We start from the raw sequence: 14,473 nt of genomic DNA, 5'->3' as shown, positions 1-14,473 counted from the left end.
GATTCGGTGATTCGCCGACCTGCGCACAGAACTGGTACTGTACAAGTGATTCGGTGATTCGCCGACCTGCACACAGAACTGCTGCTGCAGAAGTGATTCGGTGATTCGCCGACCTGCACACAGAACTGCTGCTGCACAAGTGATTCGGTGATTCGCCAACCTGCACACAGAACTGCTACTGCAGAAGTGATTCACGTTCACTGTACTGTACTACGCACGCCCCCCCCCCTCCTTTTTTTGGGGGGGGGGGGTGATTCGGTGAACAAATTTTTTGAAAGAATAAATTTAAGGAACTGATTCTAGTGATTCAGTACAGTCAAAAGAACTGCCGATCCCATCACTAGCACTGTACTGTACTACGCACGCCCCCTCCCTCCTTTTTTGGGGGGTGGGGGGGGGGGGTGGGGGGGGGGGGGTGGGGGGGGGGGGGATATTCGGGGAACGAATTTTTTGAAAGAATACATTTAAGGAACTGATTCTAGTGATTCAGTACAGTCAAAAGAACTGCCGATCCCATCACTACATCCCACGCAGTGTTGTCAGATCTCGCGAGAGAAACAGCAACACTCCAGAGATATGAGGACATCCATAGACATCTTGTAAGTAGACGCAGCATCCAGCGCTACTGCCTACTGGCGTTGACGAGACGCGGGGCCGCCATCTTGGAGTGGTGATCCGCTCCACTCAGTGCAATTCATTTGGCAGGAGCAATGAACTGTCAGCCCACTTAATTCACTGAATACCACTAATTTTTACACAGTTTTTTTGTCATACGTGTAGCTATGATAAAGGACACATGTTCTGGCGTGTTTTATTATTCATAGTTTTCTTAACAGTAATAGAATATTCTTATATGCTATAAGTGACCAGACGTCCGAGCTCAAAACTGGGAATATAATCCCAGAGAAGGGGGGAATAAACGGTCAGCTATTTTTAAATTCAAGAAACAATATGATTAGGTTATACATACATGCGTATATCCTACATAAACAATGTATGAATACATTAGATATCTATATATCCTAGGGACCTATAGACTGTATCTCTGTTGCTGCAGAAGCAGAGAGTTTATTACGTCTTGACACTTTGTATTGATATTTTGTATTACATTCTTCCCTTAAATGATCATGTTTACAGTGATTGTTTTATATGTATTTTTTATGTATGTCACTTTGGATAAAAGCGTCTGCCAAATACTTAAACATAAACATATAGAAACACCTGAAAGTCTTTAAATCAACTAAAACCACCAATCTGTTTCACTGGAGTCAGAATAAAACCAAATTCTGTCTTACCCAACAATGTTAGTAATTGAATATTGTTACTTGAAGACTTATACCCGGCTACAATTATACTGTTAAGAAAGTATTGTCTTATACTTTGCCCAAAATGAAAATATATCATATTCAGTGGCGGCTGGTGAATTTTGTTTTAGGTGTCACAATCATTTATTTCAACTTTATGTTATTCAAGTATGACATTTTTAAATTTAATTAATTTCATTGACAAGCAATTCTATTATGGACATACTCTTGTTTGCTAGCGGCTAAGATTTCAGTACTATTGAAGATCTTTGCTCCTTCTCAACTCTGTGGTAATATTATTTTCACAAAATACAACCAATAGTACGTTAATGTTAAATCTTACTTGTGAAAAGTAATCCCCCGATTCCTATTTTCAACAGTCCGCTCATTTGAGCAGGAAAACGCTGAACACCAGCCCGGCATCTTTGTTTTCTACCTGTCAACTGTCAGTTTAGGCTGCTCGCCGGCTCCTCATCACCACTTCAAGATGGCGGCCGAATTTCTCGTGTGACAGCAGCCAATGATGCGTCTACTTATAAGATGTCTATGAGGACATCTGCACTGTTTGCTAAAGATGGAGTGATGTGGACGAGAGGTAGAAATACAAATCATAAAGAAAAGAAGATTTAAAAAGTAAAGTACAAGAATGGGGAAGAGCTTGTGGTTTAAGGTTCTCTGTTGGGAAATCTAAAGTCATGACTTTTACAAAAAAAAATTCTGCAGAGAATTCTTCTGCAGAAATTATCCATGTGCAAATGACACAAGAATTAGTTAATATCACCTCTTTAGTAAGAGTACTCCTCTTCCATTAAGAAGGAAGAGGAGTACCCACTGACCCCTCATTTTAAAGAGGAAGTGGAGGAAAACAGCATCAGTCAGGACGGAGAGCATCTTGAAGGACTGGAGGAGGTTAATGTCACCAAGATGCCATAGACTGGTGTGATTGTGAAGAGTGAAGATGATGAGGTCAAAGGTGAAAGTGAGGAGAAGAGAGAGGCGGAGCCTCCAAGCAGCAGCTCAACTCAACACATGACAACAGAACAGAGGTGGGTAGAGTAGCCAGAAATTGTACTCAAGTAAGAGTACTGTTACTTTAGAGATTTATTACTCAAGTAAAAGTAAGGAGTAGTCACCCAAATATTTACTTGAGTAAAAGTAAAAAGTATGTTGTGAAAAAACTACTCAAGTACTGAGTAACTGATGAGTAACATACACACACATATCATATATATATCTATATATATATAAGGACCACAAACCCAACTTCGCAAATAACCCAACATGCTGACTAATAAACCCAACTAAATCTGAAATAGGAAAAATCAGCTAAATAATCCTGGACAGAGTCAACACAAAAATCAAGGACAAAACACCACTCAACCAATGGAGAAATACAGCAGCAGTAATCAAATGGTTCAACAACATCCAAGACAAACAACAGCACAACTTTATCTCCTTTGATATCGAGGAATTTTACCCTTCCATCACGCAAGACCTACTGACTCAAGCACTAGACTTCGCCTCAGACTACGACTCAATCACAGGCAACGAAAGAAACATCATCATCCACGCAAAAAACTTCATTCTCATCCACAACAGTACACCATGGCAAAAAAAGAACAATGCAACATTTGACGTCACTATGGGAAGTTTTGACGGAGCAGAAACGTGTGAACTCGTTGGGAGTTTCCTCCTCTCCCAGCTCGCTAGCCTCAATCTGAACCTTGGTATTTACCGTGATGACGGACTGGCAGTGTGTCGCGCCTCGCCAAGGAGCAGCGAGAATACCAAGAAGCGCATATGCCAAATTTTCAAAGAGAACGGCCTACGGATCACGATTGAAGCCAACAAGCAAACCGTCAACTTCCTTAACGTCACTTTCAACCTGAGAAATAACAGCTACCAACCATTCACGAAACCCAACACAACACTCCAATACGTGCACCATGACAGCAACCACCCACCCACCACCACGAAAAGAATACCTACCGGAATCAATAAAAGGCTATCGATGCTGTCATCTAGCAAAGCTGAATTTGACCAAGCAACCCCCCCGTACCAAAAAGCCCTTGATGAAAGCGGATACAATTTCACCCTCACCTATGAACCCACGCCAGGAAACCAGCCAAAAAAGAACAGAAAACGAAACGACATCATCTGGTACAACCCCCCATACAGCAAAAACGTCTCAACGAACATTGGACACAAATTCCTCAATCTGATTGACAAACACTTTCCCAAAGACAACACCCTAAGAAAAGTATTCAACAAGAACAACATTAAATTGAGCTACAGCTGCATGAACAATATACGACAAATCATCTCAAACCACAACAAAACAATTACAAATGAGCCGTCGGCCCCCAGACAGAGCGACTCCAAAACCAACAAAGGATGTAACTGTCGAAAGAAACCTGATTGCCCTCTCAACGGGGGGTGCTTACAAACATCAGTTGTCTACCAATCTAAGGTAATACGCAAGGACATTAACACATCCGACACATATGTAGGATTAACCGAGGGAGAATTCAAAACCAGATGGAACAATCACAAGGCTTCTTTCAGGAACAAAAACCTGCGAAATACCACAGAACTCAGCAAACACATTTGGGACCTCAAAGACAATAATGTTGAATATTCAATAACATGGCAAATTCTTGCATCCAGCACACCTTACAATAGTGGTAATAAAAGATGCAACCTATGCTTGAAAGAGAAACTGTTTATTATTTACCGTCCAGACCTGTCATCCCTCAACAAGCGCAGTGAAATTGTAACAACATGCCGCCATAGACGGAAACACCTCCTAGGTAACACATGAGCCAATCACCATGCCCCTAGGCCAGCCTGTACCCACCCACTCTGTGCCCTATATAAACCATGGTATGCGAATGCTCCCATTAAAATCTCCTGATGATTGAGGGTACCCCCCCTCATGAAACAGGCCTGTAGAGATGAAATAGTCTTGGGATTTTTTTCCCACACATACATATATATATACATATATATATATATATATATATATATATATATATATATATATATATATAAATATATATACATACACACATATATATATATATATATATATATATATATATATATATATATATATATATATATATATATATATATATATATATATATATATATATATACAGTATATAATTTATATGTATTTATTTTGCCGTTTTTGTTTACATGTTAAAGGTGTTTTAATGAATATACATGCATGTTTAACACATATAGATTCATTTCTTTCATGAAGACAAGAATATAAGTTGGTGTATTACCTGATTCTGATGACTTGCATTGATTGTAATCAGACAGTAGTGCTGATAGCGTCCACGTTTTCAAATGGAGGAGAAAAAAAGTTCCTCCTTTCTGTCTAATACCACATGAAAGTGGTTGGTTGTCGGCATCTTATTTGTCCAGCTTCCATATTCGTTTTTATACACTTTACAAGAAATACATTGGCGGCAAACTCCGTAGCTTGCTAGCTTGTTTGCGCTGGCTTTCGGAGACTCTTGTTTTGAAAGCGCAGGCGCGATGGAGCGGCACTTTTATTGTGAAGACAGGAACTGTGCAGTCAGTCTTTAGGCTTTTGACGGGATGTACGGTTGAAATAAAAAAGGGTATTTTTTCCTTCACACTTTTGATTGATTGATTGAAACTTTTATTAGTAGATTGCACAGTACAGTATATATTCCGTACAATTGACCACTAAATGGTAACACTCCAATAAGTTTTTCAACTTGTTTAAGTCAGGTCATGTGACCGCCTGGCTCTGTTTGATTGGTCCAACGTCACCAGTGACTGCATCTGATTGGTGGAACGGAGTGAACGTCACCAGTGACTGTATTTGTTGAAACGCAGGCACTATGAAGGTCTGTCTGACAGACCAAAACAAACAAAGCGTGCATTAACAGATCGATAAAAATTAGTAGCGAGTAGCGAGCTGAATGTAGATAAAAGTAGCGGAGTAAAAGTAGCGTTTCTTCTCTATAAATATACTCAAGTAAAAGTAAAAGTATGTTGCATTAAAACTACTCTTAGAAGTACAATTTATCCCAAAAGTTACTCAAGTAGATGTAACGGAGTAAATGTAGCGTGTTACTACCCACCTCTGCAACAGAAGCTGATGGAGACCACTGTGGAGGATCACAAGCAGACAAGCTCTTAGCTCCACTATCTGATCGTGACGATACAACGTCTCACTCTCCTGACACTGATGATGAAAACTCTAAAGATGTTAAGACATGTCACACTGACAACACACGCTTGACATGTTCTCACTGTGACAAAACTTTTAATCACCATTGTCATCTGAAAGTACACATGAGAATACACACTGGAAAAAAACCTTCTTCGTGTTCAGAATGCGATAAATGTTTTAAACAAAGTGGTAATTTGAAAGTACACATGAGAATACACACTTCAGAAAAACTATTCATATGCTCGATTTGTAGTAAAAGATTCCCCCAGAAGGCAAATTTGATAAGACACACAAGAATACACACTGGAGAAAAAGTGTGTATCTGTTCAGAATGTGGTAAAGGTTTTACACAAAGGCACTGTTTGAAAGTGCATACAAGAACACACACTGGTGAAAAAACTTTTATCTTTTCAGTATGTGGTGAAGGTTATACACATAGTGCCTATTTGAAAACACACATGAGAACACACACAAGTGAGATGGTGTTGAGTTGCAGTGTGTGTGGTGAAAGATTCTCTTCTAAGTACCAGTGTAAGAAACACAAGTGTGCTGGTGAGAACAGCAGCAGCAAATGAAGATGCAGGATTTGAAATAAACTGTCAAGACTTTAACTTTCTAACAACATCAGCACATATAACATGTGTGACATCATTGTTGTGTGTGTATACTTTCACATTAGTGCTTTTATTTCAGTACATGCATTAATATACAAATTTCAGTACTTTTATTTAACATAATTTGACAGAAATTGTGAGAGTAAACGGCATATGTTACATACAAAGAATTCTTTATGTGTATATCGATATTTATAATTCACTTTTGTACTTATTCATAAGTGATTTTATAAAAAAAAAATTATTTTAAAGGAAGTGTTTTTTATTTTCATTTCTAATTGTACATGATTCATAAATGAACTCCTTTATATGATATACATCTTTGTTTTGGATTTGTTCATACCTTTGCTTTTGAGTACACATAAATCCCTCTTAGTTCATATATACTGGTTCACATCTGAAACATCTTCTGGACCACTTCTGGAAGCATATTATTATTTACTTTTGTAATATGAATATTGTTTTCCGACGGTTTTACATGTATGTCCCCAGACTTTTATGCAATAAACAACGTACAATAAATGTAGTTAATATATCTTTTAATTTTTTTATTGCAGTCGTTTTTTATATATTTTTTATTTGATTTATATGTCATTCCCAGGTTAGCTTATCATCAATAACTCCTAAAAATATAGATGTAGAAACCTTTATTGTTTGTTGCAAAACAGAAATTCATCTTCGTCAGGACAGGACAATAAGAGATGAAAACTAAAAACAGACACAAAGTGTAAGATATCAAATTTTGTTCATCAACAGTGTTCATCTCATTTGGTTTAGAAATCTTTTTATGGTATCAGATTTGCTTTTACCCTACAAACCCTACAAATCCGTGCTCCCTGAGCAAAATATCTGTAAATTTGTGTTCTCAAATGAGTGCTGTTTCTCCCTGAGGTGCAACTAGACAGCTGAGTCTTGGCCTGAATAGTCTATGCTGTGTCATGCGTCAGCTTAGAGTTTGTTTAGTTTCTCCAATATATGAATCGGTGCATTCATCATTACACTGGATAGCATACACCAGATTGTTTTTGTGGGTGTGAGGTGTCCGGTCTTTAGGATGCACCAGTCTCTGTCTCAGGGTGTTACCTGGTTTGAAGTGTACTCGCACACACACACACTCAAAAGTAGATGTTCCTCCCTCTTTTTTTTTCTTCCTTCTGCTATACTTTAGAACAAAGTTTCATATAAAATGATAATATTTCTCTTGAAAAGATAATTTTGGAAATCTGTCCTATTTCTAAACAATCCAAAACAAAATCATCCTCTTGTAATTCACACCCTTAACAGTGTACCTTTTTTCATTTACAGATGAGCCCAATGTGAATACTTGAGAGCGTCCCTCAGTATTTAATTTGGCGTGTCTCTAAAGCCATGTCTACACTAAGTCGTTTAACACCTTAAACAAATAATTATTTAGCCTAAGCCCCGTTTCAGCCACATTAAACCAATGTTTAAGGTCCCCCTCCTCGGACAAATTTTTACACGGCTAAGTGCGCCGTGTAATTCTTGAATCTCCTGCACTTAGCTTTGTATGGACTCATTGATCGTTTACAAAGTGAGTTCGGAGAGGAAGTGACGCCGGAAAGACCCCACCCACACAGGAAGTGACGCCAGAAAGACCACGCTCCACACAGGAAGAGACATCAGAAAGAACGCGCCATAGTCAGCTTCATAACAAAGATGGAGGTGGATCATCCAGACATGCCCGTGTTTCTCCTTCTTCTACATGTACAGGCGCTTGTGGAAATCACAAATCAATACCTTAAGAGAAGGCAACGGGCGATTGCAGCTATTTGGGATACAACACTTCTCAGACAGCAAGAGAACTTTCAAATGTCCGGGTCAGCTGTGAGTCTATTTAACGAAAAACTTAGTCTCTTCCTCCTGTGGATGTGATACAGGCAGTGTGTGACTATAAATATTGCTTTATGGGTGTGACTGTGAAATGGCCAGGCAGCGTGCATGATGCCCGCATCTTCGCTAACTCCTCCATTAGCGCGCAGCTGAAAGATGGAACCATCCCCTTGTGTCCCAAACAACTGCTATTTTGGGTGACCCAGCTTATCCCCTGACGCCATATCTCACGAAAGAATACCCCAACAGCAGAGTCAACGCGCAACAACAATACTTTGGGTATTCTCTGTCTAGATTAATTGTTGTAATTGTTGTAAAATGTTCTTTATCACATTGTCTACTTTCTCATGTCGATTAAAGATTTGATTCTTGTATGATGTCTCAGGTGTGATTCACTACAATAGGACCTCACAGCACACTGGATTCTAGTTTATTGAAATCCCACAACACTGGATATTGTTCAAAGGAGGAACATTTTAACCCTTGTGTGGTGTTCGGGTCTATTGGACCCGTTTTCGATTTTTATTAAAAGAAAAATGATACAATTAATTAATTTTTCAAACTGAGACTCAGGCTTTGGCTCATTTTCTGTGAAGAACATATATCAGAATACATATTTAATGAACACACACCATACACCACCCCTACACATTTCTATTACATATAAGATGTCCGGGTTCACTGGACATTGACGTTCTGTGTACCACATGCGGCAAACACACACACACCCACACACACCCACACACACACGCACACACAGCAGGGGGAGGACAGAGTGTAGGTACACAGAACATCAGAGGGTCAAATGTGCGAGAAAATGAGAGCAGACAGTGTTGACAAACAATGTTGCAACCTTGTGTGGGAACCACAGGTGCAGAAACACAATAGAAGAATCCCTGTGGGAGGCAGAAACCGGCAGAGAAATTTCCATGCAACGTTCATATTGTTGTTACTCAGCCAGTGTTTGTGGGTCAAAGACTTAGACTTAGACTTACTTGTTATTGTCTTTCAAATTTGAACTTTACAGTACAGATAAGAATGAAAATTTGTTGCATTAGCTCATGTTAGTGCAATAAGGTGCAGATAAATAGATTACTGTACAGATAAATATATTGCACTTTTGCATATGCATCCAGGTGTATGGATGTATGTTATATTCAATGTTCCGTCTAATTTTTCATGTGTCTGAGCAAACGCTCAAACTCCCTGAGCATTCCTTGGACGACATGTGAGCAACATCAGACATGCACGCTGTCGCCACCCCAGCATCACACCTGTACCAAAGCTGACATCATAACAAGTTCAATGTTTTATTAATCAAATAACAGAAGTTGTTTCCATTACACTATTTTCTAATCTAAATGATTAATGAATCTAAATGGAAATTTAAAAAAAAAATTTCAGGAGCTGTTGTTGTTGGGGGTTGCTGTAAAATAATTTAAGACATGCACCCCTTCAGAGATCAATATTTGTTCCCCTTGAAATATTCACATTTAGCACAATGAGATGTGGGCTGTAGCACAAACATGGGATATAGTGGATAACGTGTCCAATGTTCCCTCTAATTTTTCATGTGTGTGAACAAACGCACAAACACTCTGAGCATTCAGTGGAATACAGATGTGCACATTGTGGTCATACCAGCAGCACATTTGTCTCAAACCTGACATAACAATTTAAATGTCTTATTATTATAATCAAGTGACTAGTCAATTTCAAGAGATTATTTTCTAATATATGTGATTTGGCCCACTTAGATATTGTTTTTTTTAATCAGCTATGCCATCGTATTTTATGCCTGGGTGGGGGTCCTGCTTTGGAAAGATTGGGTACCCCTTTCAGAGATCACATTTAGTTCCCCTTAAAACATTCACATGTTGCATGAGTTGAAGTGTTTATTAACTTTTTGTCCGTAAAATAAATATTTTTATTAGCAATTATGTAGTCCTGTAACATAATTTCATGGTTAATATTCAAAAAATACAATTCTTAACCAATGACAGTAGAATAAGCACACTGATTGAGGAGTCATAGTAAAACAACCTGAAATTTACACTTTACGTGTGTCAGGCTTGTCCCTGACAGTTTGACTATGTTTGAGTTTTTTCTCTGTTTGTCTTAGTTTCCTGTCAGCGCTTTTATTTTGTCTTCTTTTCCTGAGTGTCTCCCTGAGTGCTGCTTCCCCTCAGCTGTGGCTGATTGGCACCTGGCCACACCTGGTGTCAATCAGCCAGCTACTATTTAAACCTGCCTTCTCCTCCAGTCATTGCTGGATCATTGTCGTTACTACCTGTCGTGTCGTTGTTTGCTGTATGCTGTCGTTAAGCTATTCCCTGGATCCTGACTCCTGTTCCTGCTTCCTGTTTTCTGGTTCGTGTTTTCATTTTCTTATTTTTGAACATTAAAAACATATTTTCTGGTACCAAGCCTGCTGCCATCTCTGCATCTTGGGGTTCGTCAACTACAAACTCTGACATAATGATCCAGCCTGTTAACACGTTCCCCGCGGAGATTTCCATGGCGGAGAGGCTTAACAAAGCATTAGAATTAATGGCTAAATTGAAGAGGAGTTCGGCCGCATTTCAAGCCCTCTCCCACCCATCCCTTTCGTCTGTGGGCCTGTCTGGGGACGTCTGGGATCCGTCCCTTGAGGGGGGGGCTAGGAGTGGCTGTGCAGCTGGGGAGGCACAGCTACTCCTCACCCCAGTGGGTCTGCAACAGACGGCGCCATCCTCTTCGGTGGACCAGCAGACGCCACCATGCACTCCGGTGGGTCTGCAACCTACGACGCCACCATGCACTCCGGTGGGCCGGCAGACGCCACCATGCACTCCGGTGGGCCGGCAGACGCCACCATGCACTCCGGTGGGCCGGCAGACGCCACCATGCACTCCGGTGGGCCGGCAGACGCCACCATGCAGTCCGGTGGGCCGGCAGACGCCACCATGCAGTCCGGTGGGCCGGCAGACGCCACCATGCAGTCCGGTGGGCCGGCAGACGCCACCATGCACTCCGGTGGGTCTACAACCAACGGCGCCACCATCCTCCTCTCCGGTGGGCCAGCAGCAGACGGCGCCACCATCCTCCTCTCCGGTGGGCCAGCAGCAGACGGCGCCACCATCCTCCTCTCCGGTGGGCCAGCAGCAGACGGCGCCACCATCCTCCTCTCCGGTGGGCCAGCAGCAGACGGCGCCACCATCCTCCTCTCCGGTGGGCCAGCAGCAGAGGGCGCCACCATCCTCTTCTCCGGTGGGCCAGCAGCAGAGGGCGCCACCATCCTCTTCTCCGGTGGGCCAGCAGCAGAGGGCGCCACCATCCTCTTCTCCGGTGGGCCAGCAGCAGAGGGCGCCACCATCCTCTTCTCCAGTGGGCCAGCAGCAGAGGGCGCCACCATCCTCCTCTCCGGTGAGCCAACAGACGCCGCCACCATGCACTCCGGTGGGCCAGCAGAGGGCGCCACCGCCATCCTCCCCGGTGGGCCAGCAGAGGGCGCCACCGCCATCCTCCCCGGTGGGCCAGCAGAGGGCGCCACCGCCATCCTCCCTGGTGGGCCAGCAGAGGGCGCCACCGCCATCTTCTCCGGTGGGCCAGCAGAGGGCGCCACCGCCATCTTCTCCGGTGGGCCAGCAGAGGGCGCCACCATCGTCTCCGGTGGGTCCTCCCATGCCGGCGGTCGAGCCGCCTCGCCAATTGCGGCGGCGTTCAACTCGCCGTCGCCACCTAACTCTTCCCCGCTGGTTGCGGGGACACTTGGCCTGGTGGCCCACCTCCTTGTCCTCCCTCCACCCTCCCGTGACTTTGGACTGTTTTTTTGGGGGGGGTGTTCCTAGAACGTCTGGTATCCGTTATAGGAAGGGGGGCTACTGTCAGGCTTGTCCCTGACAGTTTGACTATGTTTTAGTTTTTTCTCTGTTTGTCTTAGTTTCCTGTCAGCGCTTTTATTTTGTCTTCTTTTCCTGAGTGTCTCCCTGAGTGCTGCTTCCCCTCAGCTGTGGCTGATTGGCACCTGGCCACACCTGGTGTCAATCAGCCAGCTACTATTTAAACCTGCCTTCTCCTCCAGTCATTGCTGGATCATTGTCGTTACTACCTGTCGTGTCGTTGTTTGCTGTATGCTGTCGTTAAGCTATTCCCTGGATCCTGACTCCTGTTCCTGCTTCCTGTTTTCTGGTTCGTGTTTTCATTTTCTTATTTTTGAACATTAAAAACATGTTTTCTGGTACCAAGCCTGCTGCCATCTCTGCATCTTGGGGTTCGTCAACTACAAACTCTGACAACGTGTAGTGTTGGAGTTGTCCAACTTTTTGTGTGGCCATAAACGCACCAGTGGCTAATTGCCATAGTGTATGTGTTGGTGCAGGAGGGAGAGAGAGCAAGCGGCTGCTGTTGGTATAACACATACTTGCCAACCCTCCCGGATTTTCCGGGAGACTCCCGAAATTCAGCGCCTCTCCCGAAAACCTCCCGGGACAAATTTCCTCCCGAAAAACTCCCGAAATTCAGGCGGAGCTGGAGTGACGTGTTGACAACACACAACAGCGTCTACCGTAAAGCAGTTTGTCTGCAGTAAACAGCAATGTTGTGACACTCTTAAACAGGACAATACTGCCATCTACTGTACATGCATATGTGACCCACCCATAATGTGTCACATTTTTGTGTTGATTTATTTATTTTATTTTGTGGTTTGAATTCGTTTTTAGAGCTGTCATTACACGTTTATCAGTATTCACATTGGCCAGTAGGGGGCAGTAGGGCGTTTCTTCCCAATTGAATGCTATCACCTGCAGACCGGAAGTGTCTCGTCATTCTGATGAGCGCGACCAGTCTGTGAACAATTGAAACGTCCTGTGTGCTTTTTCCTCCTGTATAACAGGTTAGTTTTGGTGAATCAACTCACTGAATAATATCCATGTGATCTTTATAAGTTTAAGTACACATTCTGACAGCCCGGAGAGACGGCAACGGGGCAGTAAAGGTTAGCACCCTGCACTGCAGCTCCCGTGAGGGAGCACCCACAAAACGCTACAGAAAGCTCTAAAGAAAGATACCCCCAGGGGTGCCCGAGAGGGGGGGAGGATGAGCACCCCAAACTGACGGATCTTTTGGTACCAGACATACGCGACGGATTATCGACAACGACAGCAACTTGTTTTTGTGGCAAGGTCTGTAAGAACCTGAGAGGCCTGAGGATCCACCAGACCAGGATGGGCTGCATAAGGAGAAAGCAAGCTGAGCAACGCACAGAGCCAGTGCCTAGTACTGACCCTGGTGAGACGGAGGAGGAGCAGGAACCGGAGTCACCCCACAGTGTCCAGAACCTCCATGCTCAACATGCTGTACCCGGCAAACCATCTGAACAGCGCCGGGTCTTATGGCCTGCTGCAAACAAGGAATCTGAATGGCGACAGTTTGACGAGGATGTTGATGCTACCCTTGATGCAGCATGCAGAGGGGAAGTTGATTGGCGACTGCAGCTGATGAGTACACTGATCATCAGCATGAGTGCTGAGAGATTTGGCATCAAACAACCCTAGGCTCAGAACATCGCCAGGCCAAACCGGCGGGAGACCAAGATCGCCCAGCTCAGGAAAGAACTGAAGGCCTTAAAACATCAGTATAAGAGGGCGAGTGAGGAGGAACGACCAGCCCTGTCAGAGCTCAGGGACATCCTGAAGCAGAAGCTCATCTCTCTCCGACGTGCTGAGGGACATAGGAGAAGGGGCAGAGAGAGGGCGCGCAAGCGCACTGCCTTCATAGCAAACCCTTTTGGATTTACGAAACAGCTGCTGGGGCAGAAGCGGAGCGTGACCCTTGTCTGCTCTGAAGAGGAGATCAATCAGCACCTCAGTAACACATACAGCGACAGTAGGAGAGAAGAAGATCTGCCCCCCTGCAGAGGGCTACCCACACCATCAGAACCCTCCTTTCAGTTTAACATCAGAGAGCCCACCTTGGCAGAAGTCAGGGACACCGTCCGAGCCGCAAGGACCAGCGCAGCCCCAGGCCCGAGTGGAGTGCCATACAAAGTCTACAAGCATTGCCCGAGACTCCTGGAGAGGCTGTGGAGACTCATCAGGGTAGTATGGCGGAGGGGGAAGGCAGCCAAGCAGTGGCGCCATGCAGAGGGTGTCTGGATACCAAAGGAGGAGAATGCAAGTGACATCACGCAGTTCCGTACCATCTCCCTGCTCAGCGTGGAAGGCAAGATCTTTTTCAAGATTCTTGCCAACAGGTTGACAGAGTACCTCCTGAGGAATTCATACATCGACACCACAGTGCAGAAGGGAGGAGTCCCAGGCATGCCAGGCTGCTTGGAACACACAGGAGTGGTTACCCAGCTGATCCGGGAGGCAAGGGAAAATCAAGGAGACCTGGCTGTCCTTTGGCTTGACCTTGCCAATGCCTATGGATCCATTCCACACAAGCTCGTGACAACAGCCTTGACGACACATCATGTTCCAGAGAAGATCACTGAACTCATACGA

This window comes from Nerophis lumbriciformis, linkage group LG01 (assembly GCF_033978685.3).
Source record: "Nerophis lumbriciformis linkage group LG01, RoL_Nlum_v2.1, whole genome shotgun sequence".
In the NCBI taxonomy this organism is placed as follows: domain Eukaryota; kingdom Metazoa; phylum Chordata; class Actinopteri; order Syngnathiformes; family Syngnathidae; genus Nerophis; species Nerophis lumbriciformis.
The sequence above is the reverse complement of the archived record's forward strand: the minus strand, read 5'-3'. Positions refer to the sequence as shown.